General features: G+C 35.4%; 1 pseudogene; it reads right to left on the reverse strand.

The window, feature by feature from the left end:
• Window positions 1-8,380: 8,380 nt before the first annotated feature.
• Window positions 8,381-8,557, reverse strand: LOC134391735 (DNA-directed RNA polymerases I, II, and III subunit RPABC4-like; annotated as a pseudogene).
• Between the last annotated feature and the right edge of the window lie 9,314 nt (window positions 8,558-17,871).

A 17,871-nucleotide genomic window follows, 5' to 3' on the forward strand; every position in this document is an offset into this window, starting at 1 on the left:
AATGGATGACTGATTATTGTGTAGAATGTATACAGAGCTTCTATAAATCATTTGAAAATAGAAATATGGGCAGACGTTTTAAGTTGACAACTTAAGGAGAAATACCAAAGGCCAAGAAACACATGAAAAGATGCTCATCAATGCTAAATTAGGTAAATATGAATAAGATATAAATAATAGAAAATTTTGGTGGGGATATTGAGAAACAACTACATTCACACATAGTTGGTAGTAATGTGAATCAGTGCAGCCTTTTTGGAAGGCAATTTGATATTTGATCTATGCAAATAAATAATGCACTCTGGTGGATATTCATATGAACTGCCTGTAATTTCTGTTTGGGAGTCAGAGCACTTCCAGATAAGGTGGCTCCATCTAGCACTTCAGAGGAGTGGCATATGACTTAAGCCAGCCAGGATATTCTATCCCTCTGGCCATAATGATTGAAGGTGCAGGAGTGGACATATACCCTAAGTTAATCAAATCAGAGATACTCTCAGTACTTTTGCTTAGAATTCAGGGTCAAACATAACAATCATAACAATTCCTTGAACTTGTTAAGACAAGTGAATAGATATGATGTTGTGGGGGGAGGCAAGAGAAGAAGGGGGAAAGAGAAACAGGTAAAGAGACATGAAAATCAACTACAATGTATATTGAGAAGTTAAAATAAAACAAAAAACAAACAACAAACAACAACAACAACAAAAATTAGGTATCAGGTTTTACAATGTTTAGCTAATGATGCAATTCTTCTATTTGGGTCTATTTATCTTAGTAAGAAGTCTTTTTCTATGTTGTTCATTAAAAACCAAGAATCATGTGTGCCAAAAAAAAAAAAAAAATTCAGGGTCAAAGCACTCTCTCCTTTCTTGCTACATGCAGATGGGGAAACACGTTGCCCCGTAAGCTGTTAGCTACTAACTGGGTCAGTGAAGTTAAGTGTCCTTGGAAGGAAATAAATATTAGGGAATACAGAAGTGAAAGATGGAAAGAAATGGAGATTTGATCTTTCCTAAAGTAAGTTTCAAATCTTTCCTAAAGTACTGGATTCAAATATTTCCTAAAGTGAGTTTCTTCCCTGGATTCAAATCTGTCCTAAAGTAAGTTTCTTCTCTAAGTTTGAGTCAAACTAGTGTGCAATTTCCCTCTTTGCTTATATTGGTCTGGATTGAGTTTCCTATCACTTACAGCCCAAAGATTCCTAATTGATACATGCACATGTGCTTTAATTGAGTAATTTAATTTCTTTGAATCTACTCTGAGGAAATCCTTGGCCATGTGCACAAGCATATTTATTGCAGCATTGTTTGTAATAAGTGAAAAACTGGAGAAAAACTAACTATTTATCAATTGAAGAGTCACTAGATAAACTATCATAGACCGATACATGGCACATCAGACAGCAATTAAATAGAATGAGATAGATCTTTATTTACTTTTAATATACATGTATTATAGGTACACATCTATGGATCTAAATAAACAGAAGACTGAATGGGTGCCCACCAAATAGTGACCTTAGCTACCTCTGAGAAGAGAAATGAGTTGGGAGGTTGTGAAGGGGGACTTCCATTGTTTACTCTGTATATTCTGTATCCTATATTACCCAAGTAATAAATTTATATTACTTGAATAACTATAAATATGCATTTTTCTTTTAAAAATGAAATACCATGCTGCATTTAAAAGATGCTATGCCTTTATCCTGTAGGCTAGTCATTCTAAAACTTTAGTCTGTGTAAGGATCCTCCATGACGTTCCTTAAAAATGAAGATGTCCACCCTCAGTGAATCTGAAATGGTGGAGTGTAACCTGAGCAACATGAAGTTCTCAAAGCATAACTTGGAGTGAGAATTTAAGCGGAACAGAGCCAAGTTGGGAGACAAATTAGGAGGCTATTCTAATAGCGTAGGTGAAAAATGAGAACTTAAACAAAGGTGGTACTGATGGGATATGAGATAACCCAGCTGGAGAATTTAGAGTATACTCTGGCACATAGTAGGCACTCAAATATCATCCTCCACTATCAGCACCACTCCTCCTCCTCCTATTACTACTACTATGAAGGATTCTAAAAACATTTGAAAATAAAAATCAGCAGGTAAGAACATAGGGCACTTTAATAAGATGTTAAGTGGACCTAATTAATACATACATATTAATATCAATATTAATGTTCTTATGTTTTATATCTGCACATACATTTGTAGGTAATTCTATAACAGGGAAATAGAGAACATACTTTGTTTTCAAATGCCCATGAACCAATGTCAAACATTGATAAAGAATTGCAACAAATTAAAAAAGTAAAAATTATACAGCAACATTCTTTGATCATAATATAGGAAATCTAGAAATTAACAAACAAAAAACAGGAAAGAAAAGCCTTTACCTCTTAGAAATTAAGACAGTCTTTTCTAAACAACTGTTGGTTCAAAGAAAAGTTATAAATCAAAATTGAAGAACATCCCCCAAATAATGATAATTAAAAGCTGAGGTATAACTAAACAGTACTTAAAGGAGATACAGCCTTAAATAATTATATAAAAAACAGAACGAAACAAAATTGAGTTAAGAATTTAATTCAAGTAGTTTAAAAAGGACAACAAAATAAATGAAAAGAAAGAACACAGAAAAATTCATAAAGACACAAGAGTAAATTAATGTTAGGAAATAAAAAAGTAGAAGAACTAATAAATAAAATTAAAAGCTATTCTTTGAAATAAAAAGTAAATTAAATAAACTACAAGTTAATTAAACCAAGTGAAAAGGGAGAAAGTGCAAATATAAAGTATGAGAAATGATTCATGGGCCAATAGCTACAAAAAAAAAATAAATTAAAAGGCAAGAAAGTACTTTGTATAAATCTCTGCAAACAAATTAGAAAATTAAATAAAAAGGACAAATTTTTACTAAAGTGCAATAACCTGTCATAACTCCGGAAAAGAGTGAAACTCTTAACCTACCAATTTTCATGGAAAATATAGAGTTGTCAAAGAGCTCTCCCCGGAAACACATCCAGGGAAGTCTACCTAACCCTTAAACTGCAGATAATTCCAAAGCTATTTAAACTGTTCCAACTCATACAAAAATGACCATAACAAGTATAACAAATTCTTGCAAATAATGCACAAAACCAAAAACTTTGGATCAACTTTACTCACAAATATTGAGGCAAAATCCTAAGTTAAATATCAGCAAGGAGAGTTCCACACAGCATATTAAAATAATGAGATAACATGATCAAATGGAGTTTATTCTAGGAATGTAGAAAGTGGTTGAACGGGAGGAGAAAAATCATATGACCATCTTCACCTATGCTGAAAAGGCATTTGACAAAATTCGACATTCGTTCTTGATAAAAACACTCAAAAATGGGAAATAAAATAGAAAGTCTAGACATATATCCAAGTATGCAAATGGCAATAGTAAATGCTAAAAGTGGCATCTCAAATCAGAGAGGAATAATACACATTGAGACTACTGGGACAATAGTTCATGAGTCTTTATTTTAACTATTATTTAAAATGTACATATATGCTTTATATTTGTATTTCTATGTATGATATATTCACAATAAAATAAAATATAATGGTGACAATCCTGCTTTAGCAGGCTAAGGGGCTTTTTGGCCTTTACAAAGAATCTTTCATCTGTAAATATATGAGCTTGTTACCTAATACACAAACAACTTTTACAATCAATAAGAAGAACATAGAAAATCCAGTAAAAAATAGGTAAGACATACAAATAGGCAGCTCATAGAAGGGAAGATATAAATGGCTGTTAAATGTGTAAAGAAATGTTTGCCCTCACCATTAATCAAAGACATTGAAATCACAAAGGAATATTGGCTTGTACTTATCTGCTTGGCAGAACTTAGTAGGCTGAAAAATACCAAGGGCTGATAGAGGATGTGAGGAAATAATTTTCATGAGAGCAGGGATGTGGTCAATTTGTTCATTTTTGAATCTTCAGTATAATTGATTTTTGCGATTGGGGATGCCAGTTTGCCAGTTTCCCTTCCACACTGATTCTGGACTTGGGCATATGACTTGTTTTGGCTGCTGGGAAAGCAACAACTGTGATTCAATTAGAGATTTGTGCTTTGGGGCTTACTTTCTCTTGCTGCTTGTTGGGCCCTGAGACTGCCATGTGAAGAAGCCCAGGCTAGCCTCCTGGGTGATGAGAAACCCCATGGAGTGAAGATGAGCTGTCCCATCTGAGGCCCCAGTGATATGAGAGCGCCGGCCCCCAGCTGACCTGGAAGCTGATGCATGGCAGAGCATGGACAGCCCAGCAGAGACCACCTAAGACTAGCAGAAAACTGCTCATCTGAGCCCAGCTTGAAGTACTGATTTGCATAATTATGAGCTAAATAAATGGTCATTTTTAAGCAAGTAAGTTTTGAGGTAGTTCATTATGCACTAAAAGCTGACTGCTATCCTAGCACAAGTAGGACTGCACCAGGAGATAAAAGGTGCTTAATAATATTTTTTTGAATGGACAAATGAAAACATCTTTCAAGGTTATATACATATCTAGAAATATATTTAGCATATTATAATGCAAGGCTGTGTGGGGCAAGAGAACGGGGCATGTGAGGGAGAATTACAGTGAAAAACGTCAGTGATTTGGAGGGTTAGGGGTCTCTTCACAGAAAGAGGGAAGGCTCAGATTTGGATGGAAGATGATTTGCATTTTGTACACGTTGAATATGAAGTTGGTAGAAAATCCAGGTGGACAGGAAGGTACCAGAATAGCTGTAGTATTTATTAGAATTTGTGGTTTTTTAATCTGTGATTTAAAATAAATGGAATAGGAAAATAAGAACAGAGAAATTCTTACATTTAGTTTCTCATCAATTGTAAAACTACATTAAACAATAGTGTGTTTAGTCTCAGGTTGCCCAGTTGCAAATATGAATATCCACTCTCGTGGACAGAGATTTACAACCACTGAGAAAATTCAAAGGCCATTCTATAGATTTGGAAAAGCCAATGGCTTCCACACATGTGAGTTTGTTCACTCAGCACACACGGTTGTCACTGGAGAAGTATCAACCTGTGACCTCTGAGAAGATTTAATAACCATTCAGATGCATAAATCCTGTTATGTTTTTAAAAATGCAGATCTGGCTCCTTACTGAAGATCGGTGGAAAGGACCATGGGCTTTGTGTTCAAAGTGTTGGTAGTTCTGTGATCTTGGGCTCACCGGTCTCTCAAGGTCTCACTTAAACTGGGGATAATAATACTTGCTTTGACAACTCATAGCTTCATTCTGAGAATTTTTTAAGACAATAGAGTGAGTAGGATTTGAAAAATGGGAAGCCGCACAGAGCAATGGAGAGACCGATATGCTGAGAGTTTTGCTTGATCCATTTTTTATATATCTTATGCATAATGGCATATCATGCCTCATTCCACATGTAAATTTATTCTCATCAGGAATACAAGGGGTCTGCAAAAAGTTCATGGAAAGATTCATATTACCTTTTAATTACATTTTTCCACAAACTTTTTGAAGTACCCTTGCATATGTTTGCTTTACTCTTCATTTAATCATCAGCCATGCTGAGCTCTTTGGGACATGGAGCCCTTTGAAAAAGCTTCTGTTTTTATTTGTTGTATCTGTCTGATGCAGCCATGTCTTCTAATTTGGTAAGGAGTTTAAATGATCTGAAGAGCGGGATAATGAATAGGGCAACTGGTGAACAAAATTGAATTTCTTTCTCAGGGCTCTGGCTGGCTCCAGTTAACTCGCTCATAACTAAAGTGTTGGTTCTGAGAAGGTCTCTTGTGATTCAGGGAATACTGAAGAATATTTGTTTCATAAAAGAGATGACATTGTAATAAATGTTCCCAGGCCTGCACTCCCTTTGGGTAGAAACACTCTACTAGGCAGAGCCACTGGAGACTAGAGAGAGTCATTGTTTGGTGATGATATAGCAAAAGCTAGCTGTTTATTTATAGCTATAAAGAACTCTATATTGAAATTGTCTTATGTGTAAAATTAGTTGGTTTAACTGTTCAGCCATTTCTGCCAGTGTTTTTACCACTGATAGCATAGGTCATGCCATAGACCCTCTCACCCAGAGTAGGAATTCCTTTAGCAATATCCCTGTAGGGCTCTATCTAGCCTCAATTTAACATATGTTCATTTGTTCACTATAGTAGCCATTATACCATGTGTGTATCTTAGAATCATGTTGTATACTTTAAATATACACAATTACTCTTATTTAAAAAAACCCCATCCCAGTAATGGGAAGCTCATTATTTTCCGAGGCAGTTCCTCTGAAACCATTCTCCTTTGGTCATTGTTTAAGTGAAACACCCATGCTTGCTCTTCTTTGTACTAATTCTATCTTCTGGGGCATGACAGGGTACCTCTACTTTCTCTCCCTGCTCAAATGCAGGGTTTGCAGTAGAGCAGATATCCTTCATGGATACTTCATTCCTTTTCCTGACCCCTGCTCCTTCCTCCCTTCTTTGCTCCCCTGAATCATAATGATTCAACCACAGTTTTACTTCCTTTATGTTCTGTATCCCCTGCCAACTCTCCCCTCAGGCATCTTCCATGGTTACTATCAGAAGGTGGAAAAAGGTTGTGTCCTTAGCCTAACACTGTAGCTAATATTTCCACTTACGCTTCTTGCAAGTTTCTCTCAGGTCTTCAGACTTTGGCCAGTGTATTTAGGATGTACACTGAATAGATTATGAATTTTTCTGAAGAAGTGATAAATGATAAATATTTCCATATTTTTTCATTATTAAAACTGATAATACATTAGTATGATTCTAAGAGTACTAGCTGAAGGAGATCCAATTAGCCCTTAAAGTATCTATTAGCCCCTGGTGAGCAGGGTTTTTGTGTCCTACAAGCTTCTTTAACCACAGTGCCTGGCATATAATAAGTGCTCAATTAATGTGGAATGAATAAAAAAATTGGGTAAAGGAAAATTTCTACACAAGTACTTGTGCTTTCTACACAAGTACATGAGGACAAGAACAATGCATTAAACGTCTTGAACATAGCATGTATTTGTTGGAGTGAATGGGAAGCAGGAGGATCTGGTTAGCGTCTGCCAGGAAGGAAAAAGTCTTGAGATGAGCTTAGATCCATTACATGCAGCCACTTAGGTGCATTGGAGGGATAGCTAAGAGGGATTTGAACTTAACCCTTCTTTCTTGGGTGTGTCTGCCAATGAAAAGAAATAAGGAAAAAATTGTTAGAAATGAGGTCATATGGCAAAATTAAAATCCCAATGGTAGAGTGCTACTGGGAAGAGACTATGCTCTCAGATTGTTGTTCTGCAGGAGAACCAAGGCCATTTCTGATCATTGTTAGCCCCTTTCCCCTCTCCTTTTGGGATCTCCGATTCCCTGTGGCTAGGGCTTCCAATTGTCGTCTTTGCCTTACTCGACTAAAATTGCTCTATTTAATAAAAGTTTCACTCCCTGAGTGTGCTGGTCACCAGAAAAATCAGTGGAGTGTGAATAATAGCAGGACAAAGAGCACCCATGAGTTGGGGGTATGTTCCTTAAGTCAGTGGCTCCAAATCTTCTAGATTTCTTGAGCAGGTAAACAAAACAAAACAAAACAAAAACATGATTTCCGACTATTTACTTAGCCAAAGTAATGATATTAAAATCCTGTTCATTGTGCAGTATATGCATGTGTTGAAACAACATACTGTACCCCACAAATATGTACAAATAAGTGCTAAAATAAAATACAAAAACAAAACAAAACAAAAAATACTGTATAGTCTCTGAATACCATAAAAAAAAAATCCTGTTCAAATTACCATCTACATTCATCATTATTTCATAAAGAACTGGAATTTTTTGGAGTTAAAAATTAGTGTAAAACAGTCATTTTAACAAAGACCAATTCTTTAAACAGAATAAATTCAACTTTGTGAAAATATCACTTTTTTTTTTTTTCCCCCATTTCACTGCGGAAACTTTTTTGGCATAGATCAGTAATTACAGGGCAACCACTCTAGTGCTGAACTTGATGGCTGGGGGGATAGGGGCACAGTGGTGGCAGGAGGTCTCACAGGACTTTACTTGGATGGGAGATACAGCTAGTCAGCCGGCCACTAAGCTAACAGGGATTTGCACATATTTTGGGGGTTGATGAATTGTGCAACACTTTTTTCTTTTTTTTAATTGAACAAAAAATTTCTTTACACAAAGTATTGGTGGATATCTAAATACAATATAGTTTTAAAGTGAAATAAAATTAAATCATATGTATACAGTTGTGTTCATAAAGATAAGTATGCCAAACCAAAGCTATACAACAATGAGAAACATTAACAGGGCAAATTCAAGTACAAAGGAAGACATTCCTCTAAATTCCTGTGTTTCATGCAGCATCAAAACCCGCTAAACTTTTAGTCATTTTCTTTTATATTATTTTGTATCCACATTCTCTCCATCTGATTGGATCCCTGGATTTGATTTCATTTTCTGTGTGACATCCGTGACACATATACATCATTGGCTGCTGCTTTGGGTGTTGAATGTCCTTCTGGGTGTCCATTGTTAGCCTGTGCACTGCATGGAGAACCCTCATACTCTGCTTCCAAACAAAGCCTGGCTTGTCACTGTGCCAAATTGTGCAACATTTCTCTTGGCTAATAAAGTTCTGATCACAGATGTCATCACAATAACTCTGCTAAGGGTAGGTAAAGTCAGATGAAAATTGCTCGGCCTGGAGAAATATTTACAATTTGGCAACTCAATTGGCAGGATAATTCCGTAGTCCTGTCTGTAAGGCTGTAGTTTTCTTTTAATTTTATCATTATACAATGTAAACGTTTTTTTGGTCCTTTACCAGTTACTCCCTAATACCCCCCCATCCCCCCACCACTGGTGGCCTCAGTTCCATTCTCTCCTTTTCAAAGTTCAAGGAATTATTATGATTGTTGTATCTTTCTTTTTTTGTTTATTATTTTTCATTTTTTTTCCAGCTGCAGTGAGGACATGCAGTATTTCTCTTTCTGTACTTGGCTTATTTCACTTAACATAATGTTCTCTCATTTCATCCATGTTGCTGTGAATGGCAAAATTTCATTCCTTTTTTCATGGCAGAGTAGTATTCCATTGTGTATATATACTACATTTTACTTATTCAGTTGTCCATTTAGGTTGATTCCAACTCTTAGCTATCATAGACAGAACTGAAATAAACATGGGAGTGCAGGTGTCCCTCCAACATGATGATTTCCATTCTTTGGGTATATACCCAACAGCAGGATATCTGGATCACATATAGTTCTATCTGTAATTGTTTGAGTAACCTCCGTACTGTTTTCCGCAATGGCTGCACTAATTTACAATCCCACCAGCAGTGTGGGAGGATTCCCCTTTCTCTGCATCCTCGCCAGCATTTGTTATTCTCAATCTTTCTGATAATGACTAGTCTAACCGGGATGAGACGATATCTCAATATGGTTTTGATTTGCATTTCTCTAATGCTTAGTGATGTTGAGAATTTTTTTATGTGTCTGTCGACCATTTGTATAACTTCCTTTGAGACATGCCTGTTTAGCTCCTATCCCCATTTTTTAATTGATTTACTTTTTTCTTTTTTTACCGTTAAGTTATTTGAGTTCCTCATATATTCTGGATGTTAATTCCTTGTCGGATGCATAGTTTGTGAATATTTTCTTCCATTCCGTAGGTTATCTTTTTGTTCTGTTAACTGTTTCTTTGGCTGTTCAGAAGTTTTTCAGTTTGATATAATCCCATTCGTAGTTTTATAGTTTTGGGTTTTATAAATAAGTCTTTAATCCATTTTGAATTGATTTTAATATATCGTGAGAGGTACAGGTCTAGTTTCATTCTTCTGCATATGGATGTCCAGTTTTCCCAGCACCACTTTTTAAAGAGTCAGTCCTTTCCCCAATGTATGCTCCTATTGCCCTTGTCAAATATCAGTTGGCTTTGAATATGTGAGTTGATTTCTGGGTTCTCTATTCTGTTCTATTGGTCTGAGTGTCTGTTTTTATACCAGTACCATGCTATTTTAGTTACTATAGCTTTGTAGTACAATTTGAAGTCAGGTAGTGTTATGCCTCCAGCTTTCTTTCTTTATTTTTGCTCATGATTGCTTTGGCTATTTGGGATCTTTTGTTATTCCATATGAATGTTAGGATTGTTTTTTTCTATTTTTGTGAAGAATGTCATTGGTATTTTCATGGAGATTGTGTTGAATCTGTAGATCAGTTTGGGTAGTATGGATATGTTCACAACATTAATTCTTCCAGTCCAAGAGCATGAAATGTCCTTCCATCTTTTTGTCCTTCCATCTCTTTCTTTCAGCAGTGATTTGTAGTTCTTACTGTAGTGATCTTTCACCTCCTTCATTAAATTGATTCCTAGGTATTTTATCTTTTAGGTGACTATTGTAAATGGGCTAGCTTTCTTGATTTCCTTTTCTGCTTGTTCATTATTGGAGTACAAAAAAGCTACTGATTTTTGCATGTTGATTTTGTATCCTGACACTTTACTGAAATGGTTTATCAGCTCTAGGAGTTTTTTGCAGAGTCTTTAGATTTTTCTCTATATAGGATCATGTCATCTACAAACAGGGACAATTTGACCTTGTCTTTTCCAATCTGGATGCCCTTATCGCTTTCTCTTGCCACATTGCCCTGGCTAGTACTTCCAATTCTTTGTTAAATAGGAGTGGTGAGTGGGGGCGTCCTTGTCTGGTTCCTGTTCTTAAAGGAAAAGCTTTCAGCTTTTCCCTATTCAGGATGATATTGTTTGTGGGTTTGTCATATATGGCTTTTATTGTGTTGAGATACTTTCTTTCTATATGTAATTTGCTGAGTCTGTATCAGAAAGGGATGGTGAATTTTGTCAAATGCTTTTTCTGCATTTGAAAACCTGGAGGAAATGGATAAATTTATGGACACCTATAAACTACCAAGACTGATCCAAGAAGACAAAGAAAACCTGAACAGGCCAATAACAAGTAACGAAATTGAAATGGTAATCAGCAGTCTCCCAACAAGGAAAAGCCCAAGAATGGATGGCTTTACTCTTGAATTCTACCAGACTTTTAAAGAAGAATTAACACCAATTCTCTTCAAACTATTCCAAAAAATTGAAACAGAGGCCATTCTCCTAAACTCATTCTATGAAGCCAGTGTCACCCTGATACCAAAACCAGGCAAAGACACAATAAAAAAAGAATCTATAGGCCTATATCTCTGATGAACACAGACACAAAAATCTTCAACAAAATATTAGCAATCAGAATATAGTAACATCAAAAAAATTAAACACCACGATCAAGTGTGACTCATCCCAGGGAGGCAAGGATGGTTCAACTTGTGCAAATCAATATGTGTGACACACCACGTATTCAAATTTGTTGTCTGATAGTTGTTTATAATAGTCTCTAATGATTGTTTGTATTTCTGTGGTATTGGTTGCAATGCCTCCTTTTTCTTTTCTGACTTGTTATTTGGATCTTCTCTTGTCTTTTTTTAGTTAGCCTAACTGATGGCTTGTCTATTTTGTTTATTTTCCCATTAAACAAACTTTTTGTTTCATTAATCTTTTGTATCATTTTTTTGGACTCTATTTCATTTAGTTCTGCTCTGATCTTAATTACATCTTTCCATCAAGTAATTTTGGGATTGGATTGTTCTTGCTTTTCTTGTTCTTTGAGGTGCAGTGTTAGGTTGCTTATTTGAAATCTTTCTATTCTTTTGGTGTAAGTGTTTATTGCAATAAAATTCCTTCTTATTACTGCTTTTGCAGCATCCCACAGGTTTTGGTATGATGTGTCTTTATTTTCATTAGTTTCAAGAAGTTTTTTGGTTTCCTGTTTGATTTCTTCTTGGACCCATAGGTATTTCAGGAGCATGTTGGTTAATTTCCATGTATTTGTATAGTTTCCTGAGTTTTGCTGTTATTGATTTCTAGTTTTAATCCCTTGCAATCTGAAAAGATACTTGAAGTGATTTCAATTTTTAAAAATTTGTCAAGACTTATCTTTGTCAAAGATTTGCAACCTAACATGGTCTATCGTGGAGAATGTTTCATGTGCTGATGAGAAAAATGAATTTTCTGTAGTTGTTAGATGAAATGTTTTGTAGATGTCTGCCAGGTCCAGTTGGTCTAAACTGTAGTTTAAATCCTGTGTTTCTCTGTTGATTTGTTGCCTAGATGATCTGTCCAGTGCTGAGAGAGGGGTATTCAGGTCCCTTTCTATTATTGTATTCAGGTCTATCTCTTTCTTTAGAATGAACAGCGTTTGCTTTATATGTATCGGTGCTCCATTGTTGGGTGCAATATATACTTATGATTGTATGTCTTCTTGCTAGATAGATTCCTTTCTTATTATATAGTGACCTTTGTTGTCTCCTTTTACTGTTTTTGGTTTAAAGTCCATTTTATCTGAAATAAGAGAAGCTACCCCTGCTTGTTTTTGGTTTCCATTTATGTGGTATGTCTTTTTCCTTCCCTTTACTGTTAGTCTGTGTATGTCTTTACAGGTGAGGTGAGTCTCTTGAAGACAGTATATAGTTGGATCTAGTTTTCTAATCCAATCTGTCTGTCTCTGTTTTTTGAGTGGGAGTTTAATCCATTTACATTTAGGGTTATTATTGAGAGGTATTGTCTTGCTCCTGGCATTTTATCAATTTTAGTTTGGATGTTTTCAATATCTTTTTTCCTTTCTTCCTCATTTATTGTTTATCTTTGATGTTTTTTGGTTTTTTGACGTGGTGAGATTTAGTATCTTTCTCTTTTTCATTTGCATTATTTGTTCTACCAGTGGGTTTTGTTCTTTCTTGTGTATTCATGGTAGTGATTATTATTTTTTGGATTCCAGGTGCAGGACTCCCTTGAGGATTTCTTGCAGGGATGGTTGTGTGGTGAAAAACTCCTGAAGTTTTTGTTTGTCTGGAAAATACACTATTTCTCCCTCATTTCTGAAGGATAGTGGCTATAGCATTCTTGGCTGGCAGTTTTCTTCTTTTAGTATTTTGAATATATCATCCCATTCTCTTCTGGCCTGTAAAGTTTCTGTAGAGAAGTCTGTGTTAGTCTGATGGTGTCTCCCTTATAGGTGACTTGACACTTTTTTCTTTCTGCTTTTAGGACTCTCTCTTTGTTTTTGACCTTTGCCAGTTTGACTGTGATATGTCTCAGAGAGGATCTTTTTGGATTGAATCTGTTTGGGCATCTTCAAGCCCCCAGATCTGAATGTCTTTTCTCTCTCCCTATACCTGAGAAGTTTTCTGTTATTATTTTGTTGAATAGGTTTTCAATGCCTTTTCCTTTCTCCTCCCCTTCTGGAACACCCATGATTCAAATATTTGTGCACTTAAAGTCTGGAAGCTCTCTTAAGATTTCTTCTTTTTTTTAAATTTAATTTTGTTTCATCAATATAGAGTGTGGTTGATTACTGTGGCCCTTTACCAAAACCTCCATCCCCTCTCCCTCTCCCCCCTGCCTTCCAACAACCTCATATCTGTTCGCTTGTCGTGACAACTTCAAGGAATTGTGATTTTTGTGTCTTCTTCCCTCCCTCCCAGTTTATTTGTGTATTTATTTATTTATTTTAACTCCCACAAATAAGTGAGAACTTGTGATATTTCTCTTTCTGTGCCTGACTCGTTTCACTTAGTATAATTTTCTCTAGGTCCATCCATGTTGCTGCAAATGGCAGTATTTCATTCTTTTTTATAGCAGAGTAGTATTCCATTGTGTAGATATACCACATTGTCTGTATCCACTCATCTGATGATGGGCATTTGGGCTGGTTCCAACTCTTACTATTGTAAATAGTGCTGCAATGAATATTGGAGAACAGGTATACCTTCAACTTGGTGATTTCCATTCCCCTGGGTATATGCCCAGCAGTGGGATATCTGAGTCATATGGTAGATCTATCTGCAATTGTTTGAGGAACCTCCATACCATTTTCCATAGAGGCTGCACCATTTTGCAGTCCCACCAACAGTGTATGAGAGTTCCTTTTTCTCTGCAACCTCACCAGCACTTATCATTCATGGTCTTTTGGATATTAGCCATCCTAACTGGGGTGAGATGGTATCTCAATGTGGTTTTGATTTGCATTTCCCAAATGTTGAATGATGTTGAGCATTTTTTCATATGTCCATTGGCCATTTGTATATTCTCCTTTGAGAAATGCCTGTTTAGCTCCTTTGCCCATTTTTTAATTGGGTTACTTTGTTTTTTGTTGTAAAGTTGTTTCAGTTCCTTGTATATTCTGAATATTAGTCCTTTGTCAGATGTATATTTTGCAAATATTTTCTCACACTCTGTTGGTTGTCTTTTAACTCTGTGAATTGTTTCTTTTGCTGTGCAGAAACTTTTTAGTTTGATATAATCTCATTTGTTTATTTTTCCTTTGGTTGCCCATGCTTTTGGGGTCATATTCATGAAGTCTGTGCCCATTCCCACTTCCTGGAGATTTCTCCTATGTTTTCTTTAAGAAGTTTTATTGTTTCAGGATGTATATTTAATTTTTTAATCCATTTTGAATTTATTTTGGTATATGATGAGAGGTATGGGTCTAGTTTCATTCTCCTGCATATGGATATCTAGTTATCCCAGCACCATTTGCTGAAGAGGCAGTCTCTTCCCCAGTGTATAGCCTTGGTGCCTTTGTCAAAGATCAGATGGCTATAGGTGTGTAGGTTGATTCCTGGATTCTCTATTCTATTCCATTGATCAGTGTGTCTGTTTTTATGACAGTACCAGGCTGCTTTGGTTATTATAGCTTTGTAGCATAGTTTAAAGTCAGGTAGTGTTATGCCTCCAGCTTTATTTTTTTTGCTCAGAATTGCTTTGGCTATGCATGGTCTTTTGTTACTCCATATAAATGCCTGGATAGTTTTTTCCATTTCTGAGAAAAATATAATTGTAATTGGAATTTTGATGGGGATCACATTGAATTTGTATATCACTTTGGGTAGTATGGACATTTTGATGATGCTGATTCTTCCAATCCAAGAGCATGGGATATCTTTTCATCTTCTTGTATCCTCTCTAATTTCTCTCAGCAGTGGTTTGTAGTTCTCATTATAGAGATTGTCCACATCCTTGGTTAACTCTATTCCTAAGTATTTTATTTTTTGGTGACTGTTGTAAATGGGCTAGCTTTCTTGATTTCTCTTTCTGTACGTTCACTATTGGAGAATAGAAATGCTACTTATTTTTGTGTGTTGATTTTGTATCTTGAAACTTTGTTGAAATCATTTATAAACTCCATGAGTTTTTTTTTATAAAGGCTTTAGGCTGTTTGATATATAGGATCATGTCATCTGCAAGCAGGGACAATTTGACTTCATCTTTTCTAATGTGGATGCACTTTATTTTCTTCTCTTCTCTGATTGCTCTGGCTAGTACTTCCAACAGTATGTTGAAAAGGAGTGGTGAGAGTGGGCATCCTTGTCTAGTTCCTGTATTTAAGGAGCTTAATTCAGGATGATATTGGCAGTGGGTTTAATTATGTTGAGATATTTTCCATCTATACCTAACTTGTAGAGTGTCTTTGTCATGAATGAGTGTTGAATTTTATCAAATGCTTTTTCAGCATCTAAAGAGATGATCATATGGTCCTTGTTTTTGATTTTATTGATGTGGTGATTTGCATATGTTGAACCAACCTTGCATCCCTGGGATGAATCTTATTTGACCATGGTGTATAATTTTGCGTATGTGTTGCTCTATTCTGTTAGCTAGTATTTTATTGAGGATTTTTGCATCTATATTCATCAAGGATATTGGCCTGTAGTTTTCTTTTTATGTTGTATCTTTATCTGGTTTTGGTATCAGTGTGATGTTTGCTTCATAGAATGAGTTTGGGAGAATTGCCTCTGTTTCAATCTTTTGGAATAGTTTATAGAGAATTGGTATCAATTCCTCTTTGAATGTTTGGTAGAATTCTGTGGTGAACCCATCTGGTCCTGGGCTTTTATTTGTTGGGAGCCTTCTGATAACAGCTTCAATCAGGTTTTCTACATGATCTTGGGTCAGTTTTGGTAATTTGTGTGTTTCCAGAAATTTATCCATTTCCTCCAGATTTTCAAATTTGTTAGCATGTAGTTGTTTATAGTAGTTACTAACGATTTCTTGTGTTTCTGAGGTATCAGTTGTAATATCATCTTTTTCACTTCTAATTTTTGTTATTTGGGTCTTCTCTCCTTTTTTTAGTTAGCCATGTTAATGGTTTGTCAATTTTATTTATCTTTTCAAAAAACCAACTTTTTGATTCATTGATCTTTTGTATCATTTTTTGGGTTTCAATTTCATTAAGTACTGCCCTGATCATAATGATTTCTTTCTGTCTGCTAACTTTGGGTTTGGATTGTTCTTGTTTTTCTAGTTCTATAAGGTGAAGTATTAGGTTGTTTGCTTGCCTCTTTCCATTCTTCTGAAGTAAGCATTTAATGCGATAAATTTCCCCCTTAGTACTGCTTTTGCAGTATTCTACAGATTTTGGTATGATCTATCATTGTTTTCATTAGTTTCAATAAATATTTTGATTTCCTGTTTGATTTCTTCTTGGACCCATAGTCATTAAGTAGAATGCTGTTTAATTTCCATGTGTTTGTATAGTTTCCAGAGTTTTGTTTGTCATTGATTTCTAATTTTAATCCATTGTGTTCTGAAAAAAATAGATGGGATAATTCCAATTATTTTGAATTTGTTGAGACTTGATTTGTGACCTAACATGTGATCTATCCTGGAGAATGATCCGTGTGCTGATGAGAAGAATGAATATTCTGAGGTTGCTGGATGGAATGTTCTGTAGATATCTGCCAAGTCCAATTGGTATAGAGTATTGTTCTGATGTTGTGTTTCTCTGCTAATTCTTTGCCTAGATGATTTGTCCAATATTGATTGTGGGGTGTTCAGGTCTCCAGCTATTATGGTATTAGTGTCTATCTCCTTCTTTAGGTCTAATAGAGTTTTCTTTAAATCTGGCTGCTCTGACATTGGGTGCATATATATTGATGATTATTTTGTCTTCTTGATGGATTAATCCTTTTATCATTATGTAGTGGCCCTCTTTATCTCTTTTTATGGCTTTTAGTTTAAAGCCAATTTTATCAGATATAAGAATAGCTACTCTAGCTCATTTTTCATTTCTTATTTTCATGGTATATCTTTTTCCATCTTTTCACTCTTAGTCTGTGTCTTTATAGATGAGGTGAGTCTCTTGAGGGCAGCATATAGTTGGATCCTCCTTTTTAATCCAGTCAGTCATTCTGTGTCTTTTGAGTGGGGAATTTAATCCTTTACATTACGAGTTGTTATTGAAAAGTGTTGATTTACTTCTAGCATTTTATTGATTTTTGTTTGGATGTCTTAAGTGTCTTTTTTTCCTTTCTTTCTGATTTACTGCTTGTCTTCTGTATTTGTTGGTTTCTTGTGCTGTAGATAAACTTTTTTTTTTCTCTTCATTGTTAGCATTTTTATTTTACTGGTGGGTTTTGATTTTTCTTGAGTTTTTATGGAAGTGGTAGTTATTTTTCAGGTACCAAACCCAATACTCCCTTGAGAATTTCTTGTAAGAGTGGTCATGTGGTAGTGAACTCCCTCAGTTTTTGTTTGTCTGAGAAATATACTATTTGCCCTTCATTTCAGAAGGATAGCCTTGTTGGGTAAGGTATTCATGGCTGCAATCTCTGTCTTTTAGTATTTTGAATATATTATCCCATTTCTTTCTGGGTTTTAGGGTTTGTGATGAAAAGTCTGATGTTTGTCTGATTGCGGCTCTTTTATAGGTGACTTGATGCTTCTTTCTTGCAGCTTTTAAGATTCTCTCTTTGTATTTGAGTTTTGCCAATTTGACTATAA

This window comes from Cynocephalus volans, chromosome 12 (assembly GCF_027409185.1).
Source record: "Cynocephalus volans isolate mCynVol1 chromosome 12, mCynVol1.pri, whole genome shotgun sequence".
NCBI classification, from domain to species: domain Eukaryota; kingdom Metazoa; phylum Chordata; class Mammalia; order Dermoptera; family Cynocephalidae; genus Cynocephalus; species Cynocephalus volans.